The following is a 25,446-nucleotide window of genomic DNA, read 5'->3' as shown; positions in this document are numbered from 1 at the left end:
GGATCAGTGGGAGGTCTTTGGGAAGTCAGCCATCCTGGAGCTGTTAATGGCAGAGGCTGAGGAATCCTGGAAGCCCTGGGCATGTGAGAATGGAACTTACTTGTTACCTTAACCCCAAGCCATTGTCAGAACCAGAGAGATAAGATCTGCACCTGTGAAGAGTACTTTGGCACTTGTTGGCTCCAAGATTATAGAGGCCAGGTTGAGGGAGGGACTAGGTGAGCTTTCTGCTAGAGATGCTGCCCCCCAGGCCGGGGAGATAATACCAGAGGATCCTCTCCTCTGTTACAATCTTTTTGTTTTTCTTCTGAGGTAGGGTCTCACTCTAGCCCAGGCTGACCTGGAATTGTAGTCTCAGGGTAGACTTGAACTCATGGTGATCCTCCTATCATGCCCAGCCTCTGTAATGATCTTTGAAGGCCATTGAGACTTACCAGTGACATTGAGAGAAACAAGGAGCACACAAAGACAGGCAGACTTCAGGTGAGGCATGTTTGTGGTGTGAAGTGGATCTGGACACTGTGCACATTTATGTATACATGTCCGCACGTGTGTGTGTGTGCACACATGTGAACGCCAGCAGACAGCCTTGATGTTCTTCAGGAACACGCCCTCTTTTTTTTAATTTTTGGTTTATTTTTATTTACTTATTTGAGAGCAACAGACAAAGAGGCAGAGAGAGAGAAAGAGAGAGAATGGGCGTGCCAGGGCCTCCAGCCTCTGCAAATGAACTCCAGACGTGTGTGCCCCCTTGTGCATCTGGCTAACTTGGGTCCTGGGGAATCGAGGCTCGAACCTGGGTCCTTAGGCTTCACAGGCAAGCGCTTAACCGCTAAGCCATCTCTACGCCCTCCTTTATTTGAGTCAGGGTTTCTCATTAATGGGCCTGGAACTCACTGATTAGCTTGACTAATGCGCCTTCGATCTGTATAGGCCATTGCTGGTGTCCTCTTCCTCAGTGCTGGGATTAAAGGTCTATACCACCATGCCCAGCATTTTTATGTGTGTATTGACATTCTAACTCAGATCCTCATGTTTGTGAGGCTAATACTTTACTGACTGAGCTATATGCCCAACCTTCTCCAGATTTGAGTGCTTTCATGTAAGCTTCAGGAACTTGTCTGTCTTGCTCACTACTATATTTCCTTTTTAAAATTTTATTTATTTATTTTTGTGTTTTTGGGTTGCTTGTTTGCTTGTTTGTATTTTGTTTATTCTTTCTTTCTTTTTTTTTTTTTTTTTTTTTTTGGTTTTACGAGGTAGGGTCTCACTTTGGCTCAGGCTGACCTGGAATTCTCTATGTAGTCTCAGGGTGGCCTTGAACTCACAGTAATCCTCCTACCTCTGCCTCCCAAGTGCTGGGATTAAAGGCGTGCGCCACCAAGCCCGGCTTTGTATTTTGTTTTTTCGAGGTAGGTTCTCACTCTAGCTCAGACTGACCTGGAATTCACTATGGAGTCTCAGGGTGGACTCGAACTCATGGCAATCCTCCTACCTCTGCCTCCCAAATGCTGGGATTAGAGGCGTGCGCCACCATGCCTGGTTTATTTTTGTTTTTTTGAGGTAGGGTCTTGCTCTAGCCCAAGCTGACCTGGCATTCTCAGTAGTCTCAGGGTGGCCTCAAACTTCACAGTGATTCTCCTACCTCTGCCTCCCAAGGGTAGGAGTAAAGGCATGTGCCATCATACCTGGCTTAATTTTTATTTATTTATTTACCAGTGAGAGAGACAGAGTGAGAATGGGTGCACCAGGGCCTCTAGCCACTACAAACGAACTCCAGATGCATGGGCCACCATGTGCATCTGGCTTATGTGGGATCTGGGGAATCGAACTTGGGTCTTTAGGCTTCACAGACAAGTGTCTTAACTGCTAAGCCATCTCTCCAGCCTTGTTCTTTCCTTTCCTTCTTTTCTTTTTTAAATTATTTGGACACCAAGAGAGCATGAATGGGTGTTCCAGGGCTTCTTGCTGCTGCAAATGAATTCCAGATACATGTGCCACTTTGTGCATCAGGCTTTATGTGGACTGGGGATTAAACCTGGGACAGCAGACTTTTGCAAGCCAGAGCCTTTACTGCTGAGCCATCTCCCCAACTCTATTCTTTCTTTCTTTCTAAAATATTTGTTTGCACAAATGTACATGTTAGGGTCTCTAGTTGTTGCAAACAAACACCAGACACATGTGCCTCTTTTTTTTATGTCTGGCTTTATGTAGGTACTGGGGACTTGCACTCAGGACAGCAGGCTTTTTGCATGCAAGTGCCCTTAACCATGGAGCCATCATCTCCCCAGCCCTCACTGGTATATGCTATATAATTAATGCCTTTAATGATGACTAGCAAATAATAAATGCTTTGAGGAATGACTGTCAAATGTAGTTCAGGTTTTCTAACTTTGTCTGTACACCTCCTGGTCCTGCTTTCTCCTTACCCGAGAGCAAAGGAATAAGAACATCCCTTTTGCTAGGAGAGCCATTTGTCAGCCGGGTCTCAGAATGTGCCACCACATGGGGGCACTAGGTGCTATGTTCATGCATGCCAGAGGCCAGCAGGAGGCCAGGCATGATGCTGTCCTTGAGCTGCCCCACCTTAAGTTTAGCCCAGTCACACTTCTTTACCTGCTACCGTTTTTTAGTAACTTTCAGATCCCTGCACAGAATTTCCTGTTTTTATGTCAAGTTCATGTTATTTGAAACCCAAGAAAGGTACTCTTAAAGTGGTGCCCTCTCAGTGGAGTAAGGGCCTCACCCTTGTTGCTACATACTGGGTTTCTACTTAAACGCTACTGGAACTAGAATTGAGGATTTCTTGGGGTTTAAGTCCGCCCCCCCCCCCAGTCCTTATGTAGCTCTAATAAGAGTGTGCTCCTTTTCCCAGTACCATACTATACATATTCTCATCTCCTGACCCACCCCACACACATGGCTAGGATATCTTTGGTAATAACCTTCCTAAGTTGTCAGTGTCCTTTACGTCACCTTGAGCCTCTGTTCTGTCAAGGCTTCCTGACTCTCTGTATTTTCCCCTCTGCACACATTGTGATCGGGAGGAGATTTGAGCTTGAGCTCAGAGCAGACCTCAGTGCAGGTTGAATCAAAGGCAGGTGGCCCAAGGTTAGGGCATCTGGAGGACAGATGTGGAGCCAGGAAGTGGTGTCACTGGAGACAAGTTGTGCTCTCAGCACTTCCCTTTTCTGACTTCAGAAGAGCATGCAGCCTGTCTTTGTGGGCTTTGTTTACATCTCTATGAAATTAACACTTCTTAATGAGATAGTCTCAGATAGCATTCATTGTTTGAAAACTTGGACTCTATAAATGCTGAGCAGCCTACAATTATTCTAGAGTGGCAGTGACTTCTGGAGACTGGCTGCTCTTTGATCCAGGGGGTGACCGGGAGGAAGCTGGGCATGTCTTCTGTCCAGCCATGTAAGCACAGGCAAGTCTTGGTCTAAATTGATCCTAAATCAGCACCTCTGTTTATTCAGGTACAATTAATCATGTCAGCCCCACCAAAGGGATTGTGATGCACAAGTGAGGTAAATGGGAAACCTCATGAGTATTCATCATTGTCAAATTGCTAGATGGTAGAACTGGACCATTGACATTGTTATCATTGTCTCCCAGCACTTAGCACCTAGCTGGTACCCAGGAACTTGCTCTATAAGCATTTCTTTTAGTAAATGATAGAATGTGGGCTCAGAAGTCACTTGTAGGTCACAGAGCATCTCTCTCCCTGGGCAGGGAAGGACTAGACAGAGTACTGCCTGGTTGGGTTAAGCCTCAGGAGTAACCCTGGTACTCTCACTCCTGAGCTACTTCATGCCTTTCTTACTCATCTTATCTGATTTATAGACCCTTAGTTGTTAAAGCTAACCTTACTTGGGTCTCTAGGACTGAGTGGACTGGAAATACTGAATGCCCTGGATTAGATTGGACTGGCTGTGTCCAGCTGAGAGTAAGGGCTGAGAGGGTGTGTTGCTGAAGTGGGGGAACTGTCCTGTTATGAATCTGGGCCCTTCTCTCTACATTTATTGCCCCTTCTTCTGGACTCCCCTTTGGCTCTATGATCTCTCGCTTAAAAAAAATTTTTTTTTTATTGACAACTTCCATAATTATAGATGATAACCTATGGTAATTCCCTCTCTTCCCCCACTTTCCCCTTTGAGTCTCCACCATATCCCTTTCCCCTCTCAATCAGTCTGTCTCTTATTTTGATGTCATGATCTTTCTTCCTGTTATGATGATCTTGTGTAGGTTGTGTCAGGCACTGCAAGGTCATGGATATCCAGGCCATTTTGTGTCTGGAGGAGCATGTTGTAAGGAGTCCTACCCCTCCTTTGGCTCATACATTCTTTCCACCACCTCTTTGGCAATGGACCCTGAGCCTTGGAAGGTGTGATAGAGATATTACAGGGCTGAGCACTCCTCTGTCACTTCTTCTCAGCACCATGGTACCTTCTGAGTCACTGGTCACTGCCATCTGAAAAGAGAAGCTTCTCTAACCAAAATGAGAGTAGCATTAATATGAATGTCAACATTAATAGAAGTGCTTATTGGGCAGTTTGGTGAACATAGTATATACATTTAGTCAGACAGTATCAGACATTACACCCCTAGGGCTCACAACTACTCCTGTCATAGTCTTTCAGTATCAGGCAGGTATTCCCTCCTGTGAAGCAGACCTGTAGTCCAATTAGAGAGTGGTTGGTTTCTTCCATAACAGACATGCTGCTTTTGCACCTGTTGGCTCATTTGTCCTGGCTGGCCAAATTTAAGGCTTGCAATGTCCACTGTTGACTATTTCCATTGGTGATTTTTCTCTTCCATTGAACTGCATACAGTTCCAGCTTTTTCCAGCTTTCTGTCAGCTGGTCTACACAGAGGAAGTTTTCAGCTCCCCTCCAGCAGGATTTCCCAGTGACCTTGCAACCCAAGTATGTGGAGTCTTCAGCAAAAGGGTCTTACCATCTATTCCTGGTAGGAAATCAAGAGTCTCAGCAATGGCCTGCAATGTGATAGGGGCATCAGGGACCTCCCTGGCCAACAACTCACTGGAAGGTATCCCATCCCTGGCACTGAAAATTTTCTATTAACAATCTGTGGCTTCTGGGTGTGCCATTGTCCAAAAAAGTAGGCTTTCATGTGACTTATTAATGCGCTCTTAGATTTTGATTAGCCCTTTCCCCACCTTTCCTTTACTTAATCTCTTCTCCTGACCTCACTTAGGCCTTTCTACCTCCATTAATCTCTCTCTTTTTTTATTTTGGTTTTTCAAGATAGAGTCTTGCTCTAGCCCAGGCTGTCCTGGAAGTTACTGTGTAGTCCCAGGCTGGCCTCTGCCTCCCAAGTGCTGGGATTAAAAGTGTGCACCCCCATACCAGGCTTTATCTTCTCTCTCTCTCTTTTGAGGTAGGGTCTTGCTCTAGCCCAAGCTCACCTGTAATTCACTATGTAGTCTCAGGGTGAATTTAGGGCGATTCTCCTACCTCTGCCTTCCAAGTGGGATTAAAGGTGTGCACCACTACCACGGGCTATCTTTTCTTTTTATTTATTTGAAAGAAAGAAAGAGAATGGATGTAACAGGGCCTTTAGCCACTGCAAACGAACTCCAGGTGCATGCGCCACCTTGTGCATCTGGCTAGCATGAGTCCTGGGGAATCAAACTTGTGTTCTTTGGCTTTGCAAGCAAACACCTTAACTGCTAAGCCGTCCCTGCAGCCCTATCATCTCTGTTTTTAAAATCCTTTTTACCTTCCTTCCCTGCCTCTTGAGATATCTCTGCCTTCTCGCTCATCCCTTGTTCTGCCTGTTCTTATTCTTCTTCCTTTGTCCCTTTGCTCTCACTCCCAGCATTCAGGAGTCCTCAGGGATCCTCAGGAGAGCCTTCATTGTGAACCAGTGAGAGACCCAGATGCCAGCAGCTCCCATATTTTAGAGTGAAAATGACCCTTCCCACAGTTGGATGGATAATAGATAATGACTGTCCACAGTATGTAGCCCTTTGATCATCAGTGCCATCTCCTGGGCCTTCACCCATCTCCTTGGACATCTTGGGCAGGTAGGTGAGACTTGTTCTTCTATAGCCAATGGTCTCCAAAGAGGAGCTGGTAAACAGTTTTCCTGGCCTCTACCCTCAGCTCTCTAGAGCTCTCACTCTTTCTCAGGGGGCATTTTCTAGTCTAGTAGTGGCTGGCTGGAGCAGAGAGCAAATTTCTGCCTAGCTCCTGCCAGGGATCACACCTATTATACTGGGGTTGGTGCATGTTTTTGTGTGTATATGTGTGCTTGTAAACTTGTGGATGGGTGTATTCATGGGTTACTGTATACAAGAGAGAGTTTATAGGTATGCATGTGTGTGGGGGCAGAACACAGGGTGGACTTGGGAAGGTCTACACCTTTTTCCCTTGGGGCCTGGCACTATGTTGCCTGCTCCTGACCCAGAGGTTGCCTCTCTGTGGTCTTTTGTGACCCTGACTTTGCTCTGTGGCTTTGTTCTCTGTAAGGGGCCAGCTGGTTCTTTGCTGTGGTCCCATGCGGTAGTGAATGATCCCTGGCCACCCATTCAGCTGCCCCGGGCCCTGGGACCAGTGTTTGTCCCCGGTCTTCCTAAATGGAGGCGTGTAGGGGCTTCCTGCCCAGAGTCTCAACCCTGCCAAGGCGGAGGGAATGGGGAACAGCTGCGTTGGCCGCTTCCAGCTCCGTATGGATTTGGTTTGACAACAAAGCTCCCTCTGTGTGTTCTCAGGTCCCTTATGTAATGGGGTGGGGGCTGGGGAGAACAAGAGGAGGTGGAGATGGAGACCAGGTCACACCAGAATAGGGCTGGGGGAGCAGGAGCTGTTGAGAGACCACTGAGAGGAAGAGGGGGGAAAGAGGGTTGGTTTTGACTCCACTGTTCTCTTCCTGCCTCCTGGGGTGGGAAGGGGATGGGTTATAGGTCCAGAGCCCTGCCTGTCCATGCTGCCAGCCTGCATCAGCTAAAGAGAGGGCTGTGGGACCTGTCTAGGAGTGAAGCCAGGTAGGGTTTGGGGCTGGTATCAAGAAAGGCTGGCCCTTGGCCCTACCTTTAACTGAACAGATTCTAGTGAAAAGGGAGTAACTTTTTCCTTTGTCCTTGAGCTTCTGTTCTCTTGTCCTAAGCCAGCCCTGTATCTGGAACCCTCTGGCTACTTCCTTTTGCAATGCTTAAGTGGCAACTCTTTCCTGTACCCCAAGGCCACTTCCTACCTCAGTCAGCTGGCCTGCAGGTCTGTTCCCTGTATTCCTGCCCCAATGTTCTCGACCCTATTCCCACAGCTTTCTAAATTGAGTTGGAACAAGATGCCTTCTTTCAGGAACAGCTGCGCTGACATCACAGCAAGGCCAGTTGAGCTGGCCAGGGTTGGGTATGTCTTGGGGTAAGGTCTGATCACTTTACCCCCTCCTGCAGGAGGAAGCAGATGCCCACAAGAAGCCATGTGTGTTGGTGGGATCACTGGCCTCTTCAGCTTCCAAGGGAGCTGGGGTCCCTGTGCGGGACTCATTCTCAGGGTCTGCTCTTTGTCTGCTTCTTTGATTTATTTTGTGGTGCCAAACGTCGTTTTCTCTAGGACAGCTATTACAGTGGGTGGATGGGCCATCCTGTGCCAGCTTGTAGATAAGCATGGTTTCTAAATAAAAAAATTATTTTTTTATTTATTATTTGAGAGAGGGAGGGGAGAATGAGCCCACCAGGACCTCTAGCCACTGCAAATGAACTCCAGACGCATGTTCCACCTTGAGCATCTGGCTTACGTGGGTCCTGGGGAATAGAACTAAGGCCGTTTGGCTTTGTGGGCAAGCACCTTAACCTCTAAGTCATCTCTCCAGCCCCAAGCATGGTTTCTAAAGGGCTGGGAGGAGAGCTGTGGCCTAGGTGCCAGGTTATCTTGGGTATGGGTATGGATACCTATCCTGACTTATGACACCACCACAGTTAATTTAGGGGTCTTTGCCCAGAAGTATTCTGTAGGACCCTGGGCCTCCGGTTTTGTGGAAGGGAGTGTGGAGCCTAGCCCAAACCTGCTGAACCACCCTGAACTCTGGAATTTGCAGTCCCCAGGCTCAGACTAGCTGGAATGTTGCACTTGTACTGCCTTCCCCAGGTCTGGGTGCTAGGATGATCGTGAAACTGCTGAAGCCTTGGGCTTGTGCCCACAGGGCTGTGAAGTGAGGTGAGGTGAGGGGCATCTGGGGAGGACTTAGGAGTTTCTGTATCTGATGCTCAGGGGCCTGGAGGGATGGACCATGGGCGGCCGACCAGGGAGAGCCCTCCACTGAGTAGCAGGCTTGGCTGTGTGGGGGCGCTGTGGCCACCAGCTGCCCCGGAATCCTCCTGGGGGTTATCAGTGTGGCTGGAGAGCCTTTCTGGGGCCTTTGCCCTGAACTCTGTACTGTTCTCCCTGTTGCACTCCTGTGGCCCCTCCCCTCCCAGTGCTTTTGGGGTGGCAGGAGGTCATCTTTCCCCCTGTAAGCTGCCTTATGGAGGCCAGGGGACTCAGGGCTTCCCTGTACTGAATTTTCAGAAGTCCCCAGAGGGCAGGCTTAGCCACTCCCTCTTGAAGCACTGAGCTCCTGGCTGATAGCTCCAGGGACCTGCAACCAAGCAAACAACCAGCAGGAGCCAAGCTAAAGTTGAAGGAGTCAGCGGGCTGCACACCACCACCACCACTGAAGCATGGGCGATGACAGCACCCTTGTTGAGGGTGCCCAGCAGGCCCCAGAAGCTGTATGTTGTGGGAGTAAGGGTGGCAGGGAAGGGAGAGGAAATGAGAGATGTGTGTGTGGACACAAGGATGTGTGTCAGGGGCCACTGTGCTCCTGTGCATTCAGAGTAGTGAACAATGTGCATGGAGAAGTATGTGCGGGCTGTCGCTGTGGCTGGCCTGAGCAATGGGTGTTACTGGGACACAGCAGGTTTGGCTGTGGAAGGGATTACCTGTACCCCTTGGCTTGGGGGTTTGATAGAACTGTGGGTGCTTAGAGTGATCTCTGTCTCCTCCAACGGGCGAAGTAGGCAAGAGACAGCCCTGGTTTATCTCTGTTAACCTGAGTGAGTGTGAGCCTGCTTATCCACTCAGAAGGTCTGTTGCTCTGAGATTGTAGGTTCTTTTCCAGAAGTTCCTAGAACACTAGCTGCCCTTCCCCTGCCCTCAATGTCTGCTGTCACTGCACTGTGTTGTACGTGCGTGCATACCTGTGCACAGCTGGCTTCCGTATGTGTCTTACTGCTATGAGACTATCTGGAGAGGAGCTCTTCCCATTTCTTCCCTTCCCTTGGGACTAGCTGATGCAGGAAGGGAGGGGCTGGCCCCCACGGGCACCCCACTCCTCTTCAGCCCAGCTTTGCACGCTTCCACATAGTCAGCTCCTTTTTAACTCTGTTGGGCTCTTCCTAGGAATTCAGGAGCTGACCCTTCTCTTTTTACATCCAGAAATGCCCTTGTTCCCGAATTGCTAGCATGAACCATTTGTCCTTTTAGAGCTGAGCTGACTGGATATTCTGTGGAGTCCTGTAGAAGTGACCAGGAGTAAGGGAGGAGGTTTCTGACAAAAAAAAAAAAAAAAACAAAAAACCCAAAAACCTGATCTTGAGCCAGGCATGGTGGTACATTACCTTTAATCCCAGCACTCTACTCTGGAGGCTGAGGTAGGAGGATGCTGTGAGTTTGAGGCCAGCCTGGAGCTTCAGAGTGTATTCTAGTGCAGCCTGGGCTAGAGCGATACCCTACCTTGAAACTCCCACCCCCCAAAAAAGTGCTCCTACTAATCCTCAAATAGAGTTGACAGCCGGCAGTGAGCATGAATTTTCACCATGACACAAACTAGAACTCTAATCACCTCTGTGTGGATCTCAGGACTGAATATTTCCCCACCCTGTCCCTGTTTTGGGACATTTGGAGTACAGATAGTCCCCAGTTTACGATGGTTTGATTTAGGATTTTTTAAAACTTTCCAGATCACATAAGAACAATACACAATCTCTAGAAACTAACTTGGAATTTTGAATGTTCCCTTTAGCAGGCTAGCAATATACAGGATGACCATCTTGAGATGCTGGGTAGAAATAGGGAACTGCAGCCTGTTAGCCATGCCATACCTATCTAACAACAGACTGGGGTACAAAGCTAGAATAGGAAGTTTAGGTGTAGGTTGGGGTTTTTAGTTTATTTTAGAATTTGTGATGATTTTGACTCATGAGGCTTTTGAAGGACATAGTCTTATTATAGTCAGGTGTGCATGTCTGGACTGGAAAGGGCCATCTCATGTTGCAGAAGAAGCATTGGAGAGCTCATGCTGTGATAGAGAGGGGAACATTTCCAGCCTGGCTGAGAGGCCTGGCCAAGACAGCTGACCAGTTAGATCAAGTGGGACCAGCTTGGAGGTCTGGGCATTGACTCTCAACTCTTGAAGTGCTGCCCTTGGAACAATTTCCTCAGTGCCACCCTTGCCTTCTCTCCCACCAAACAGGATGTGTAAGTTGGCCAGGCTTAACTGAGTTCTTGGGTATGTGTGTATACACTCTTATGAGGTCCTGATCCCAGGCAGGAGGAAACCTACACTCTTCATCTGTAAATAAAAATAAAAGAGTAAGACCACATAAAGTGGTTTAAAAATTAAATGAGATTATGCACAGTAGCTGTAGAACTGCCCCAGGAATCTTTTAAAAATTAATCTAGTGCAGCCAGGAGTAGTGTTGCATGCCTTTATCTCCCCCCTCCTGCACTCTGGAGGCAGGAGGATTGCCATGAGTTCAAGGCCACCCGGAGACTATATAGTGAATTCCAGGTCAGCTTGGGCTAGAATGAGAAAAAAATCCAATGGTGTCACTTCTCTACTAACACCCTCAAGTGATTTTTCTGTTATGAGTTCTGGAATAGTTCATGCTTCTTGGGGTGGCCTTTAGCATCCTATACCACCCATTGCTCAAGGAGTCCTTAATAGAATGCTGGGTCTTTGCTGACCATCTATAAACACATTGGCCTTGTTTCTGTTCCTAACATCTGACAAGCAAAGGGTCTTTGTGTTTCTTTTAGTCTGGAATCTTCTGTAGCTCTCAGGTCAAAGCTAGATCATCAGAGAGTTGGTTATTACTTTATTGCAAAAGAGCTGCCCAGTCACTCTCTGCCCCATTGACCTGGGTCAGTGGCTTCACAGTGTGTCACTGTTACGGTACCTTCATTATTGAAGTGTTTGTCATGTGTCTGTCCCCACCTAGGAATGAACTCCACGAGTGTGGACCTGTCTTCCTGTTTCCTGCTCCTGGTGGCATCTAAGTCAGTGCCATGCAGATAGCGAGCCCATATACTGAGCTGGCTTCTGTTTCTTTCTGCTCTATGCCCAGTCTCAGTGTGTCCCTAGAGCCTCAGGATCCACTGTCTGCATTGGGATAGGATTGTTATTCTGGACCAGCCTGTTTGAGAAGCAGAGATCCACCTTGGTGATTTCAATGAGAGCTTTTGCCATCTGCCCTAGAATCAGAGTTAGCAGAGCTGTAAACAGGCAGCAGGAGTTTGTTCATTGGAGACATCCCTGCTGAAGAAAGGGTTGTCCTTGTGAACATGGTGAAGTGACCCAGAATGATAAACAGATGGGTGACCCTACTAGCTGCTGTAGAGGAACTCTGGCAAACTCCTGGCCAGTTGCACACCCAGGTCTTTGCAGAGGACACTGCAGCCACTGTTGTTGCTAACCCATACAGATCTTTCATATACATTAGAACTGACTCCTCCATCTGGACACAGCTCTGTACCAGGTCATATGGCTTGTCCACCAGAGAGAGGGCTGGACTTCTGCCTTACTTGTCATCCTTACCAGACTGAGTGTGCCCAACATGTATTCTGTGACCTGGTCTTTGGTGGAGGACACAAAGGGGAAACAAGCATGGAACTTCTGTGAGAAAGGCAAGAACTACATGCATGCTCTTTGGTCTAAGATCAGCTGCTTCCACCTCAACAGTGATTTTTTTTGTTTTTTTTTAATTGAAAACTTCCATAATTATAGACAGTAGCCCATGGTAATTCCCTCCCTTTCTCCACTTTCCTCTTTGTAACTCCACTCTCCATCATATGCCCCCTCCTCAGTCTCTTTTATTTTGATGTCATGATCTTTTCCTCCTACTATGATGGTCTTATGTAGGTAGTGTCAGGCACTGTGAGGTCATGGATATCCAGGCCATTTTGTGTCTGGAGGAGCATGTTGTAAGGAGTCCTACCCTTCTTTTGGCTCTTAACAATCTTTTCGCCACCTTTTCTGCAATGGATCCTGAGCCTTGGAAGGTGTGATAGAGATATTTCAGTGCTGAGCACTCCTCTGTGATGCTTTCTGAGTCATCCCAAGGTCATTGCCATCTGAAAAGAGAAGCTTCTCTAACCAAAAGTGAGAGTAGCATTACTATATGGGTATGAAGGCTGGAGGGATAGCTTAGCGGTTAAGGCATTTGCCTGCAAAGCCAAAGGACCCAGGTTCAATTCCCCAGGACCCACGTTAGCCAGATGCGCAAGGGGGCACATGCATCTGGAGTTTGTTTGCAGGGGCTAGCGGCCCTGGCATGCCCATTCTGTCTTTCTCTCTCTTTCTCTGTCAAATAAATAAAAATAAGAAAATATATATGGGTATGACCATTAAGAGAAGTGCTTACTAGGCGGTTTGGTGAGCATAGTATATACATTTAGCCAGACACCAGCATATGTTACACCCCTAGGGCTCATGACTAACCCTCTTTTAAGTTTTCAGTATCAGGGATGTATTCCCTCCCTTGGAGTGGGCCTCCAGTCCAATTAGAGAACAGTTGGCTTCCCCCATAACAGACATACAACTATTGCAGCCATTGGCTCATTTGGCCTGGCTGGCCAAATTTAAGGCTTGCAGTGTCCACTTCAACAGTGATTTTTACAGCCTCTGTTCTTTGTCACATCCAACCACCTGAGCAGATAGAGCTGTGTTTTTATTCTCGTTCAGCCAGCAGAAAACCCAAGTCTTGGAGGTAGCCTGGCCACATTCAATAGCTGATGAAAGATGAAACTCAGGTCTAAGTGTGGTACTTCAATACTTATTCTCCAAATTGTTTTTCTTTTCTAACAAGTTTTTTTTTTTTTTTTTTTTTTTTTAAGTTAAAGTTTCACTGTAGTCCAAGCTGACCTGGAATTCACTATGTAGTCTCAGGGTGGCCTTGAACTGAAGACAATCCTCCTACTTCTGCCTCCAAAGTGCTGGGATTAAAGGTGTGCGCCAGCACGCCTGGCTATGTACTCAATAGTTTTAAAAAGTTAACAAGCCGGGCATGGTGGCTTATGCCTTTAATCCCAACACTTAGGAGGCAGATGTAGGAGGAGCACTGTGAGTTTGAGGCCACCCTGAAAATAGAGTGAATTCCAGGTTAGCCTGGGCTAAAGTGAGACCCTACCTCAAAAAACAAACAAAAAAAAGTTGAATAGCCAAAAGGATATATGAGAGTTAGGCATGTTAGCACATATTAATAATCTCAGTACTTAGGAGTTAGAGGCTCTACCCAGCTGTTTACTGAGTTTGAGGACAGCTTGGGATACATGAGACCCTGAACAACACACACACACACACACACACACACACACACACACACACACACACAATAAAATCTCTGCTGGACATGGTGCCTTAAGCCTATAGTCCAAAATATGTAAACATAAATCCTAAAAATACCTCTATCATTCCAAACTCTGAGTCAGCATCTTCATTTTTCCTGCTTCCTTCTGAGTAAATTATCCATATACATAAAATGGATGCATGCATATAATGTTTTATTAAAAATGCTTTTGGAGATACACAGAACATTGTTCCCCACCTGCTTCTTAGAATTGAATACTGGGCTTCATGGATCACTTAAAAGAAATCTAATTCTGTGCATTAGAGTTAGACCTTTTTCTCTCTGCATAGTGGTTTATATTAGGGCCTGTTATGCATTTAAACTGTTCTTCCTGTGGATGATCACATTGTTTCCACCTTTTGCTATTACAAGAAGTACTGCGATGTCCTTGCTATGGCATGTACTTATAGTCCCAGTCACTGGGAAGAATGAGGAAGAGGGGTGGTTAGCAGAGGAATTTGAGGCCAGTATGGGCAATGTAGTGAGACCTTGTCTCTATAAACATAGGTGCTTTGTCGAGAATCTTGATCGACAAGTCCCTGTGAAAACATTGACGTCTCCATAGGTAAACATAGGGTAAACTGGCAATGGATTCCCAGAGGTATGGGCTGTTGACAGATACTGTTCAATCCCCACCCACAAAGCTGACTTCCACCATGTATCTGTGAGGGGCTCTTATCCCCCATACCCTCTAACATTGCACATTTCAGACCTCCTGTGTTTGCTGTTAGGATCAGTGAAAGGCCAGTGTCCCAACCACCTGGAATGTTGCTTTCCCCAATGCTGGGGCTTTAACTCTTAACAGGCGTTCTGTAACCCTGAGCTTCACCCCCAGTCCCAGGGTGGGATTTTTTTTTTTTTTTTTTTTACATGTGGATGAGCATCCTTTCATATGTTTCATTTATATTTCTGTTTTTCTTTTTGTTTTGCTTTTTGAGGTAGGGTTTCACTCTAGTTCAGTATGACCTGGAATTCACTCTGTAGTCTCAGGGTGGCCTTCGATTCAATGATGATCCTCCTACCTCTGCCTCCCAAATGCTGCGATTAAAGGTGTGTGCTACCACTCCTGGCTTCATTTATATTTCTTTATAGTAAACTATATATTCTTGTCACTTTTCTACATTTGTGCATGTGTGTGCGGGGGGGATGGTGGTGGTGTGTGTTGAGTGGAAGTTGAAGTCAGATGTTTCCTCCAAGTGTTGTCCACCTTATTTTGTTTTAGATAAAGCCTCTGAGTTTACTCATTCTGCTAGACTAGCTAGCCAGTAAGCACTAGGAATCCTCCTGTCTCCACCGCCCCAGCACCAGGATTACAGCCATGTACCACTCCTGTCAGTGTTTACATGGATGCTGGGGATCTGACCTCTGGTCCTCATGCTTGTGTGGCAAGCACTTTATCACTTGCACCCACTTCTCAGAATTGAATACTGGGCTTCATGGACCACTTAAAAGAAGTCTAATTCTTTTTTTAAAAATTGTTTATTTGGGCTGGAGAGATGGCTTAGCGGTTAAGTGCTTGCCTGTGAGGCCTAAGGACCCCGGTTCGAGGCTCCGTTCCCCAGGTCCCATGTTAGCCAGATGCACAAGGGGGCGCACGCGTCTGGAGTTCGTTTGCAGAGGCTGGAAGCCCTGGCACGCCCATTCTCTCTCTCTCTCTCCCTCTATCTGTCTTTCTCTCTGTGTCTGTCACTCTCAAATAAATAAATAAATAAATAAATTAATTAATTAAAAAGTGTTGTTTGACAGAGAAAGAAGGAGACACACACACACACACACAGAGAGAGAGAGAATGGGCACACCAGGTATTCCAGCCACTGCAAATGAACTCCAGACGTGTGCGCCCCCTTATGCATCTGGCTAATGTGGGTCCTGGGGAATCGGATCTGGGTCCTTTGGCTTTGCAGGCAAACGTTTTAACTGCCTAGCCATCCCTCCAGCCCAAAGAAGTCTAATTCCATTCATTAAAGTTAGATCTCTTTCTCTCAGCTGCATAGTGTCTCATTGTGATTGTTACGCATTTAAGCAGGTCTTCCTGTGGATAGATTGTTTCCACCTTTTGCTGTTACAAGAAGTTCTGGGATGTCCTTGCTTTCCCTCTGGCTGGCACCCTCACACTTCATTGTTCTACTTTTGAATTTGCTTTTTTCCTTTTTTTTTTTTTTTTTTGGTTTTTCGAGCGAGGTAAGGTCTCACTCTGGTCCAGGCTGACCTGGAATTAACTATGTAGTCTCAGGGTGGCCTTGAACTCATGGTGATCCTTCTACCTCTGCCTCCCGAGTGCTGGGATTAAAGGTGTGCAACACCACGCCCAGCTTTTTTTTTTTTCTTTTTAAGTTACATGAAGTAGAGTGTTTGCCTCCTATATACAAAGCCATGGGTTCAAACCTCAGTACCAAATAATACTAGATGTGGTGGTACATGTTTAATGCCAGCAGTTGGGAGGTTGAGAACAACATGGAGTACATGACTTCCTATTTCAAGAAAAGAAGGAAGGGAGGGAAGAACAGAGGGATAGAGGAAGAAGAAAAGTGTGGGGTGTAGTTCAGTGGTAGAGTGCTTGAGTACTTCCCTACTAACGTGCATACATATCCTGGGTTTGATGCCCAGGACTGGACAAAATAAAAGGGAAGGAGGAAGACTTTACAAGCATGAAGCTAAAGATTCATTCCAACAATCAATTCCCATATTTCTAGAATATAATTTTCACTGAAAGTTGGATATACTTCTATGTTTTATTTTATTTTATTTTTTTGTGGTTTTTTGAAGTAGGGTCTCACTCTAGCCCAGGCACCTGGAGTTCACTATGTAGTCTCAGGGTGGCCTCAAACTCACTGTGATCCTCCTACCTGTGCCTCCCTAGTGCTGGGATTAAAGGCGTGTGCCACCATGCTGGTTCTACTTAAATATGTAGCTCAGGCTGACCTCAAACTCCTGATTCTTCTGCCTCTGCCTCTTCAACAATTTCCTAATGGCATGCATAACCACAACCAGCTTATTCTTTTATTACACATACAGTTCACATAATATACATGTAATGGTGTTTTTAATTCATATTTTATCTTTATTTATGAGAGACAGAGAATGAACCTGCCAGGATCTCTAGCCACTGCAAGTGAACTCTAGATGCATGCACCACCTTGTGCATTTGGATTATGTGAGATCTGGAGAATTGAATCTGGGTCCTTAGGCTTCACAGGCAAGTAACTCTTAAATATTTAACATCAGAGGATGGGGAGATGGTTTAGCAGTTAAGGCATTTACTTGCAAAGCTGACAGCCTGAGTTCAACTCCCTAGTTACCATGTAAAGCTAGATGTACAAAGTGGTACATGTGTCTGGAGTTCATTTGCAGTGGCAGGAGGCCCTGGTATGCCCTTTCTCCCTCCTGCCTTCTGTTCCTCTCTCCCTCTCCTTCCTTGCAAATAAATAAAAATATTAAAAAATCATATTTTAGGTTTATCCAAATGGATTCACATGTATTAATTTCTTTAGTTTAAATAGTTTTCAGTTGTGTGACTATACCACAGTTTATTTAGCCATCTCTCTACTTTTTTCCATAGTTTGTTATTGTAACCATTGCTAAGTCAGCAGCCTTCAGTGGGTATTTGTGTGAAAGACACAGTTGCTCTGGGATAGACACAGAAATGGAACTGCCCAGTTGTAAGGTATCAGCCTCACTGGATACTTTGTATCAATTTGTACTCCCAAAGGCAGAGAAAGGGAGGGAGGAAGTGATCTTTGGGTTTAATCTGCGTTCCTGGTCACCTGTATGTTTTCAGGTGTTTTAGGTGTTTGAGTCTAGTCTCTGAATTACTTTTTTGTGTCCTTTATTCTCATCTGGGTGTGGTGTCTAAGACCTTTAATCCCAACACTCAGGAGGCAGAGGTAGGAGGATCACTGGATGTTCTAGGCAAGCCTGGGCTAAACTGATACCCTATCTCGAAAAATCCCCTCCCCCCAAAATTCTTTTTCTTTTATTTAGCCTGTGTGATGATGTTTATATATATTCATATGTGTGTGGATGTGTGTGTGAATGTACCTGTGTGTGGAAGCCAAAATCCAGAAAGGTGTTGTTTCTGAAGTACACTGTCTGTATGTGTGTGTGTGCACATGTGTATGTGTGCACTCGGGTGTGTGGAGATCAGGTCAGAGGACAACTTTGGGTGTCAGTCCTCAGCCTAGTATGTTGTTTGAGGCAAGGTCTCTGTTATTGCTGCTGTATATATCACAGTAGCAGGCCCGAGAGCTTCTGGGGAGTCTCCTGTTGCTGCCTCCCATTTTACAGTGAGCGCTGCTGGGAGTGCAGGTGCTTGTGCTACTATGTCTGGCTTTACATGGGCATGGGCATGGGCATGGGCATTCTGAACTCGGGTCCTCATACTTGCGTGGTAAATGCTTCATCCACAGAACTCCCCCATCCCATAATCTCTTTTATAAAATATATTCGTATATATATTTTAGAGAGAGTGGGAGAGAGAGAGAATTGGCATGCCAGGGCCTCAGCCACTAGGATTGAACTCCAGATGCTTGTGCCACCTAGTGCACATATGTGACCTTGCATTTGCATCACCTTTGTGCATCTGGTTTACATGGGATCTGGAGAGAGATTGAACATGGGTCCTTAGGCAGGCAAGCACCTTAACCACTAAGCCATCTCTCCAGCCCTTTTTTTTATGATAAAATATTTATGTGCGAGAGAGAGAGGGAGGGAGGGAGGGAGAAACAGACAGTAGAGTGAGAGAGGAAATGGGCACACCAGGTTATCTAGCCACTGTAAACAAATCTAGATGCATGTGCCACCTTGTGCATCTGGCTTTACATGGGTACTGGGGAATCAAACTTGGGTCCTTGGGATTTTCAGGCAAGTGGTCTAGCTACTAAGCCATGGTGGTGACCTTGGGATGACTCAGAAGTGCTGATAAGAAAGAAGTGACAGTGCTCAGCACTGAAAAATGTCTATCACACCTTCTAAGACTCAGGGTCCATTGTGGAAGAGGTTGCAGAAAGAATATAAGAGCCAAAAAAAGGGTAGGACTTACAGTGCACTCTTCCAGACACAAAATGGCCTGGATATTCATGACCTTGCAGTGCCTGACACTACCCTACACAAGACCAGCATAATAGGAGAAAATGATGACAACATCAAAATAAAAGAGAGACTGATTGGAGGGGATATGATGGAGAGTGGAGTTGTGAAGGGGGGAAGGAATCATGGTTTACTGTCTATAATTATAATTATTATAAAAAGTTAATTTTTGGGCTGGAGAGATGGCTTAGCATTTAAGCGCTTGCCTGTGAAGCCTAAGGACACCGGTTTGAGGCTCGATTCTCCAGGACCCACGGTAGCCGGGGTGTTGGAGTTCGTTTCCAGTGGCTGGCGGCCCTGGTGCGCCCATTCTCTCTCCATCTCTCTCTCTGCCTTTCTTTCTGTGTCTGTCGCTCTTAAATAAATAAATAATGAACAAAAATGTTTTAAAAAGTTAATTTTTTTATCTGTTACTGGAGCTTACAAGGCAAACATTTTGCTAATTCAGTTATCTCACTTGCCATATCCTTTGTTTTTTTTTTCAGTCCCCTGAGTTTTGTTTTCTTGAGACAGGATCTGACTTGGTAGCCCAGGATGGCCTTGAACTTGTATATTCTGCCTTAGCAAGTGGTGGGAAAAGTAGGGTCTCCCTCTAGCCCAAGCTGACCTGGAATTCATTATGTAATCTCAGGGTGACCTTGAACTCACAGCGATCCTCCTACCTCTGCTTTCCAAGTGTTGGGATTAAAGGTGTACACCACTACACCCAGGAATGATTTCTTTTATTATGATAAAATACATGATCATAATGTCATATTTTCTGTCATCACCATTTTAAGAGCACAATTCAATGGCATTCAGTACATTCAGAGTGTATATTCACTACCATGAAAATCTAAGACTCAGTTAAACTTTATTCCCATTAAATAACTTATTTTCCTATGCTCTGCCCCATCCACCATTTTGCTTCATCTTTATAATTTTTACTATTTTGAGTCCTTCTATAAATGGAATCATGTAGTACTTGTCTTTCTTTTTTTTTAAACAATTTTTTTAACATTTTATTTATTTATTTATTTGAGAGTGACAGACACAGAGAGAAAGACAGATAGAGGGAGAGAGAGAGAATGGGCGCGCCAGGGCTTCCAGCCTCTGCAAACGAACTCCAGATGCATGCGCCCCCTTGTGCATCTGGCTAACATGGGACCTGGGGAACGGAGCCTCGAACCGGGGTCCTTAGGCTTCACAGGCAAGTGCTTAACCACTAAGCCATCTCTCCAGCCCTACTTGTCTTTCTTTAACTGCCTTATTTCACTTGGCATGTTGTCCTCAGAATTCATTCATTTTGTACCCAGTGCCAGAATTTCCTTTTTGTTGCTGACCAGCTCTCCATGAGAGGTGTATACCTTATTTTGCTTATCTGCTCATTCCTCCAAGGACACTTGCATTGGATCAAATTGTGTCTCCTTTTTAACTGGTTTGTTTCTTTCTGATTTGTGAAGTTACTGATACTGGTCCATCATGTATCTCTTCTATGACTTGCTGTCTTTGACCCTTTCCCATACCTTGAGCACTGTGAAGACTCTGTTTTGGACAGAGGGTGCTGCCCAAGAGGGAGCTTTGATTAGGCAAGAGTTTGTTTGGGTGCTGTATGAGACAGTGAGAACTGCTTTCCCAGCCCATCTCCTTCCTGCCCCCTCCCTCACACTTCACTCCTCCAGTGTGTCAATGAGCCTGGGCCAGTGGGTGGATCTGTGTTCAATGCTGGGTGGAGTCTGGGTGGCAGTGCCTCTCCTGTCTCCCCAGACACCTGCAGTCTTGTGGATAAAGATACAGAGCCAGAGGCTGAGACTATAGGTAAGTGCATTTGTGGGAAAGAGTAGAGGCTGGGCCTGAGGAGCCCTCCCTTACCACAGTGGAGGAGACCTAGAATGAAGAAGGGTTGCTGTGTGTCAGGGGAAGCCTTCCAGGTGCCAAGTACTGACTCTGTTCCTATCCAGTACTTAACCTGTAGGTTCAAAGCAGATGTGTCCTGAGGCTTGCAGCACCTCTGAGAATTTGCTTCTGGTCCCCTCTTATAGAGGAGGAATCTGAAGCTGAGATGCCCTGACTACAAAGGCTGCATTGACCTTAGGTCTTTTGGAGTCCGTAGCCATTCTAAGTGCTGTTAGTGCTTTGAGCCCTCTGTATCTGGGTTTTGGCATTGTATATCAAGCTGGATGTCTTGAGGAACATGTGAGAAAGAAGGAGAAAAAGGGTGTCCTCAAGCTCCTATCTCTTTTGGAGCCACCAGGAGTTTGCTATCTGACGTCAGCTCCTATTGTGGTCAAGCTGAGTCAAAGGTGGCAACTGCCACTTCTATAGATGCCACATGTGCCTGGTTATAAGGATGTTCTTGCAAAAATAGTCACATTCATTGGGAGAAAAAGTAGTGGTCCTTTCTGACTCTTCCAGTTCCTGATGTGAGACTACTCTAGCCTTGTGTGCCCAGGTCATTGCTAAAGAAGGGCCTGGGATGTCCTAACTTGATGAAACTTTCTGTTCATAATTGTTTTACTTATTCAGTTAAACGAGCAAATAATTATAATTTGCCATATGTTGATATGTGCCAATTACCTATCATGTACCAGGCATTTAGGCTGGTGTTGGAGAGACAGATCTAGTGGACACTGGAGACCATCTGGTGTAACTGCCACAATGGAAATTAAGCAAGCTGATGTGACATACACGGATATGGGAGTAAGGAAGCTTCTGGTGACTGGGAAGTAGGAAGGAAACTGTGGCCAGGAGGAAAGGAATATGGCTCTAGCTGCGAGTCCCAGATCTGCCAGTTATCCTAAGAAGAACGTAAACATGAAACTGTTGGCTTTGACCTCTGCCTCTACCCAGCTTCTATTCTCAAACCGGGGGTATGTTTGCAGATGGGGGCATGCAAACTAAAATTCTTATTTTGGGGAGAAGGTGTGTTGAGGATTTTTCTAATGATGCCTAGGGGTCATCTGGAACTTTCTCAATTCAATGGATAATCAGTTGTACAAGTAAAAAGTTCAGTCTTGGGGGCTGGAGAAATGGCTTAGCGGTTAAGCCATTTGCCTGTGAAGCCAAAGGACCCAGGTTCAATTCTGCAGGATCCGTGTAAGGCAGATGTACAAGGGGCACATGTGTCTGGAGTTTGCAGTAGCTGGAAGGCCCTGGCATACCCATTCTCTCTTTGTCTCTCTTCTCTCTCTCTCTCCCCGCACCCCCTCTCTGTGCTTGCAAATAAATAAAATGAAAAAAAAGTTCACAGTCTTTATCACAGTCTTCATTTTATCTTTTTGGTCATGGGCACATCAAAAGACAGCAGATTCTTATTGTTGGGGGTAGTGAGTGTGGATTTTTAAAAATATGTATTTATTTGTAAGGGGAAAGAGAGAGAATGTGTGTGTGTATATATGTGTGTGTGTGTGTGCATGTGTGTGAGTGAGCCAAGGCCTCTAGCTACTGGAATGGAACTCCAGATGCATGCACCACTTTGTGCATCTGGCTTTATGTGGGTACTAGGGAATTGAACTCTGTCGTTAGCCATTATAGGCAAGCACCTTAACCGCAGAGTCATCTCTCCAGCACTGTTTATTATTTTTTTTTGAAACAAGGTCTTATGTAGCCTAGACTGGCCTTTAACTTTGTATGTAACCAAGGACTTTGAGTTGTAGATCCTCCTACTTCCACTTCCCAAGTGCTCAGATTGTAGCCTTATGGCACCATACCTGGTAAAAGATAGTGCTTTTAAAAATAATTTATTTATTTATTAGAGACGGGGGGGGGGGGGAGGGAGAGAGAGGAGGCACATCAGGCCTCTAGCCACTGCAAATGTACTCCATATGCATGTGCCACCATGTGCATCTGGCTTATGTGAGACCTGGAGAATTGAACCTGGGTCCTTAGGCTTCACAGGCATGTACCTTAACCACTAAGCCATCTCTCCAGCCCAAAGATAGTGGTTTTTTTTTTAATTATTTATTTATTTGAGAGGGAGGGAGAGAAAGAGAATGCACACACCAGGGACTCTAGCCACTACAAATGAACTCCAGGTACATGTGCCACCTTGTGCATCTGGCTTATTTGGGTACTGAGGAATTGAACCGGGGTCCTTAGGCTTCACAGAAAGTGCCTTAACTGCTAAGCCAACTCTCCAGCCCAAGGTAGTGTTTTTAAAACCATTTTTACTCTTTTTATATTTAAATTTTTATTTTTATTTATTTGAAAGAGAGATACAGAAACAGGCAGGTAGAGAGAGAATGGGCATGCCAGGGCCTCTAACCACTTTACATGAATTCCAGATGCATGTACCTCTTGTTCATCTGGCTTACGTGGGTTCTGGAGAGGTGAACCTGGGTCCTTTGGCTTTGTAGCCAAGTGCCTTAACTGCTAAGCCATCTCTCCAGCCCTCTTTTTATATTTTACATAGCCTCAGTTTTGTGGTTGCACCTTGTATCTGAAAACAGGATCCTGGGCTAAAGAGATGGCTTAGCCATTAAGGTGCTTACCTGAGAAACCTAAGGACCTAGGTTCGACTCCCCAGGACCCACATAAGCCAGATGTACATGGTGGTACATACATCTGGAGTCTGTTTTCAGTGGCTACAGGCCCTGGTGCATCCATATTCATTCTCTCTCTCTCTCATATAAATAAAATAACAATTTTAAAACATTCCCTTTGAAGCTGGATGTGGTGGCACACACTTTTAATCCCAGCACTTGGGAGACAGGTAGGAGGATCACCAGGAGTTCAAGGTCATCCTGAGACTACATAATGAATTCCAGGTCAGCCTGGGCTAGAGAAAATAAAACCCTACCTTGAGGAACAAAAATTGAAAAAAAAAATCCCTTTGAAAACCAGGTCCTGTCATTAAGTACCTGTCATGGGTATGCCCCGTGCCTCACCTGCACTTGCGTCAGAGGTCTATTCACCACCATGAGGAAACTGTGAGAGGGACTCCACCTTCTTTTTATAGACCAAGGGCCCAAAGCTTAAGGATGTCAAGCCATCCCAAAGTCAAACATCTTGCAGGTGGCAAAGGGCAGGGTCAGTTCCAGTGGCTTTCCTCTAGGACACACGTCTTGGCCAGGAGAGGACTGAAGGCTCCATCTGACCAGTCACCCACCCAAATGTGGCAGTCCTCTGTGGCAGGGTTTAGAAAAGGTTGTGAGAAGCAGCCCTCTGCAGGCCTGGGGGTGAGTAACCAGTTCAGGAGGAGGTTAGGTGTGGGCACAGCAAAAGTTGAGCCTGTGAGCCAAGGTGATAATGTCACCTTGAACTGTGCTTCTATACCCAAGGCCCAGCTTGCCCCAGTAGAAGGCCGAAACAGGAGAGCAGGCTTCTGGACATTGATGAATTTGAGATATTAGGACTCTAGTGCTCCTCTTGGCTGTTCATCAGAATGGTGTAGCCCCTTCCCAGACATCTCAGGATCCCCTCCCCCATCTTTGCCTTTGGAAATAGGAGGGAAACCAGCTTTCTGCAGCTGGGCACCACTGCCTTTGCTTATAGAAGGTTTGAACTAGGTGGGCCTTGCAGATTGTCTATACCAGTGCTGTCCTATAAATGGAGACTGGGAGTCACAAACACAAGCCACGCAGAATGAAAAGAAATTTTAAAGCATTTTAGTCACATTTTTCTGTGTGTGTGTGTGTGTTCTATTCATATGGATGTGCAGATGTGCATGCCCCGTGTGGAAGCAGGAGAAGGATGTTAGATGTTTACTTCTATTGTTCTTTTCCCCTGTTTCCTTAAGCCAGGCTCTCTCACTGAACTTGGAGTTCATGCCAGGTTTTGGTCAGATTGTCTGACCAGTGAGCCCCACTGATCTTCCTGTCTCTATGTCCCTCAGCACTGGAGTCACAGGCAAGTACGGCCATGTCCAGTTGTCCATATGGCTGCTGGGGATTGAACTCAGGTCTTCTTGCTTGTGCAGTGAGCACTCTTACCTACTGAGCCATCTCGTTGTTTCTCCCCCCCCCCCCTCTCTCTCTCTCTCTCTCTCTCTCTCTTTCAACTTGAGAAAGAGGGGTAGGTAGAGAATGATTGCACCAGGGCCTCTAACAATTGCAAACAAACTCCAGACATGTGTATCTGGCTTACATGGGTCCTAGAAAATCAAACATAGGTCCTTAGGCCTTGCAGGCAAATGCATTTATGGCTGAGCCATCTCTCCAGCCCCCTCCTCGTTTCTTTCCTTTTCTTTCTTTCTTTCTTTTTTTCTTGAGACAGTGCCACATATGATTCAGGCTGGCCTTGAACTTACTGTGTTGTATAGTTAAGGGTGTATTTGAACTCCTGGTCTTCCTGCTTGTGCCTTCCAAGTGCTGGGATTACAGGCTTGCACCATCATACCTAGCTCACATTTTCAAAAAGTAAAAATGAAGAGATGAGGTCAGTTTGAATATTGTAATGCAATATAGCAAGTACTTCTCCTTCTCCTTTCCCCCTCTTTCTCTCTCTCTCTCTCTTCTTTGGTTGTTGTTTTTCCCTGAGGTAGGGTCTCACTGTAGCCCAGGCTGATGTGGAATTCACTATGTAGTTTCAGGGTGGCTTTGAACTCATGGCGATCCTCCTGACTCTGCCTTCTGAGTGCTAGGATTAAAGGTGTATACTACCACAACCACCACTGCTTCTCCCCTCCCCCGTCTGTTTATAAAAAAAATTTTGGGGGGTTTTCTGAGGTAGAGTCTCTCACTAGCTCAGGCTGACCTGGAATTCACTATGTAGTCTCAGGGTAGCCTTGAACTCTAGGAAATACT

At 45.9% G+C, this 25,446-nt stretch overlaps 1 protein-coding gene across 6 annotated transcripts in view; it reads left to right on the top strand.

The window, feature by feature from the left end:
* St3gal4 (ST3 beta-galactoside alpha-2,3-sialyltransferase 4) overlaps positions 1–25,446 on the top strand; it is a 55,085-nt gene that overhangs the window by 7,221 nt on the left and 22,418 nt on the right. For 4 of the 6 annotated variants that reach the window (XM_045146304.1, XM_045146305.1, XM_045146307.1 and 1 more), the window contains exon 2: positions 5,848–6,055. The exons of the other annotated variants lie outside the window; for them this stretch is intronic. The gene's annotated coding sequence lies outside the window, so the exon portion shown is untranslated. The remainder of the gene's footprint in view (positions 1–5,847; positions 6,056–25,446) is intronic. 6 annotated transcript variants of the gene reach the window in all.

This window comes from Jaculus jaculus, chromosome 3 (assembly GCF_020740685.1).
Source record: "Jaculus jaculus isolate mJacJac1 chromosome 3, mJacJac1.mat.Y.cur, whole genome shotgun sequence".
In the NCBI taxonomy this organism is placed as follows: Eukaryota; Metazoa; Chordata; class Mammalia; order Rodentia; family Dipodidae; genus Jaculus; species Jaculus jaculus.
This window is presented reverse-complemented; position numbering and strand designations above follow the sequence as displayed.